Here is a 3,029-nt window from a genome sequence, read left to right on the forward strand (position 1 = left end):
TAACTACTGCTAATTAAAGTGTAGATACCAGGCAACTTGAATCTTTGCTGCCAGGTTACAGTCCTCATGTTTGGCCCAAATAAACTTGTCTACTCATATTCTTGTTTCTTCAGCTTTTTCCTTTTAGGTAGACATATCACTTAGAATGCTAGGGCAGCCCATATGAGGGGCTTTTTCCTTTGATTATACTCCACTTGCTGTAACACCCAAGAATGTAGAGCCAGGTTGATCCCACCTAGAATCTGCACCTAAGTTCTGGCCTCTGCCTGGGCTTACAAGACAGGGTTAGACTTTGGATTGAAAATGTACAGAAAACCAACAAGAGGCATTTTCTGCATTGTGAGATGTCAACATTGACATCTTAAAGTTTCTTTCTGAGAGTATGGCTCTTTGAGCTTTTCAGATCTTATCCAGTGACCTGCTATAGTTATGTGAGAGGCTCCAGGTGTAAACAATCCGACGGGAAAATCTCCAAGTGTAAACAAGCATCTTACGAGTGAGAGATCAAGACCACAAAGTATCCACAGCATGATCACAACTATACCTACCTGTAAAATGTGATTCTGGAGTACAGTATTCTCCTTCCTCTTACCTAAGAGCTAGCTAGTCAGGACAGGTGATCCAGGTTCTGGAGCTCCACCAGGGCAGTTCCATTTTCTATTTAGAATCAGCCTGAGTTTCTCGTGCCTGGCTTACCATTGGGCCATCAGCCCAAGCTCACTGAAAACTCTCTCACGATCAGCTGGGTGTCGCTGAGAAATTTGAGGATGTCTAGAGCAGAATTGTGTCCGTCAGACAAGAGCGGTTAATTCTGCTAAGTCTCAGTGTAAGAGAAGTGAGTCAGCCTGTGTTTGTTCCTCCCTTCATAAAAACTATGTCTTTGGTTGGTAGCCAGATGAGAGTTTCTCCAGCTTCCTGGCAGTTGGGTGAAAAACGAGATCTAGAGACTCAAACAGATAAAGTAATTTTTTAAATTTTTTATGGCCATTCAAAAACTAGTTGAAGCAGTCATGGTTCTTACCATCCAGGAATCTTTAGTCTAGAGTGGCAACTGGATACATTGTTGAATTAAGCATCATATGGTTGGTACAGTGAATAGATGTGTGCAAAAAACCTTAGGCTTTACTTGGGCCACTTTATATTTTTGTGACTTCTGATACCATCTTAAGAGATATTTAGGGACAGAAGAGTTGTTATTATTATTTGTATTTCTATTAACTTGCTAAGAATACATATTTATGTTCTACTGAAATTACCCTAGGAAACCTAAAGAGATTTGTTCAAATTACTTGTTAGTTTATGTTATAAAATTGACAGGGCAGTGGCTAAAAAAGATTAAAATTACACAAACCCTGGCATTTAAGTTTCTCTTAGGTAAACTTAGGAAAAACAGAACTAGAAGTACCCCTGGAGGCATAGAGAGCAGAATTCTACATAGGGTCCTCTCCCTGACCCAGTTCTGTTCAGATTCACCTTATTTGGGGGCTTTATTTATGTCTGGCCCCACCGTGGAGTCTTGTCTCACAGAACTGATTACGAAAAATCAGAGTTTTGGGTGGTGAATCCTGCTACCTTTCTAGAGCTGTTATGCAAAATTTCCTGAAACCCAGAAGGAGATAAATGGAAAAAATCAAGTATGTACTTTAAGGTCTTAATTTTTAAAGTTTCTATTAAAACCAGTGCTTGCAGAGACATTGCATTTAGCAACTTGTTTTCTATTCCTTCAGACGCAGTAGTTGCTCCACAAGTCACAAGAAAGTAAATATAAATACAATAAAAATTTCACTGAACTACATTAACCTCTTCCTTTCTGTATCCCTCTCATCTGTCTATATTTAGCTTTTACTCTATACAGTTTTTAAAAACCAATGACTGAGAAACAGAAAAGTAAATAAAAATGGTGGGCCCTTTATCTTAATAATAGGAATTATTAGACACTTAGTACAAACCCCCGGGTGTTATGAGGATTAAATCACTTAATATATTATTCCCAACACAGTTCTCTGTAACATACTCTTGATCACATAGTACTTGCTTAATAAACATTGCATTAGTACGTGTGTACATGTTGTTTTCCAAATGCAGACTCATTCAGACATTGCTGCCTCCTATTTTCTCTGTAAACTTTAAAGAGCCAGCAAAGAATATGATATTGTAGGATGGAGATTGGTTGTCTTTATTTGTACCAAAATTATTTGTGTTGTGACAAGAGTGCTGAGTGTAAGGGATTCTGTGCTGTGCCTACTTTCTCTAACTAATCTAATGAGGAGCCCAGGGGGAGTACCATCAGCATTAACAGTGGACTTGTTTAAAATACACATTTATGGACCGTTTGCAAACCTTTGGAATCACATTACCTAGAGTGGGGCCAAAATTTTCAAGAGATTTATAAGGTCATTCAAACATGCGAGGTAATTCTTAGCTAAGTGGTTATCAGCCTAGGCTTCTAATTAGGATTACATGGCCAATTTGCAGAAATCTCTTTACTTGTGTTTATGGGCCAGAAAACCTGGGAAAATAACAGGTTCTTTCATTTACTGGATGTTTGACAAAATATTCTTATTAGGCCAAAAACAGTTACATTACTGGTGAACTTCTTAGAAATTCAGAAACTCAGCCTTCAAGTCTTCTGAAAAAAATCTGCAAGACAAGATCTCCAGTTCATTATATACATTGAAATTTGAGAGGTGCCTTCTAACTCAGCATGTCATTTCCATCTGGAAAATATACACAGCTCATTTTGTGTCATGTAAATACAGCACTCAAAAATGTATGTTTGTGTTTATGCCCTGAATTTTATATGTTATAATCCAGAAAACTATTAAATATACACTGATGTTGTGGATTATGCCACTCTCTTTACACAGAGTTAGAGAATATATTAGAAAATATGTCTGTTGAGAATTATTTTATGAATTTCATTCACTCTTATAAGTTACAAGCACTTCTCTTTACTCTGTCATTTCATCTTGCGTCAAATTAAAAATTCTGCCCATGGCCACTTGGTAAATGTGTGTGTGTGTGTATGT

This window comes from Symphalangus syndactylus, chromosome 11, assembly GCF_028878055.3.
Source record: "Symphalangus syndactylus isolate Jambi chromosome 11, NHGRI_mSymSyn1-v2.1_pri, whole genome shotgun sequence".
In the NCBI taxonomy this organism is placed as follows: domain Eukaryota; kingdom Metazoa; phylum Chordata; class Mammalia; order Primates; family Hylobatidae; genus Symphalangus; species Symphalangus syndactylus.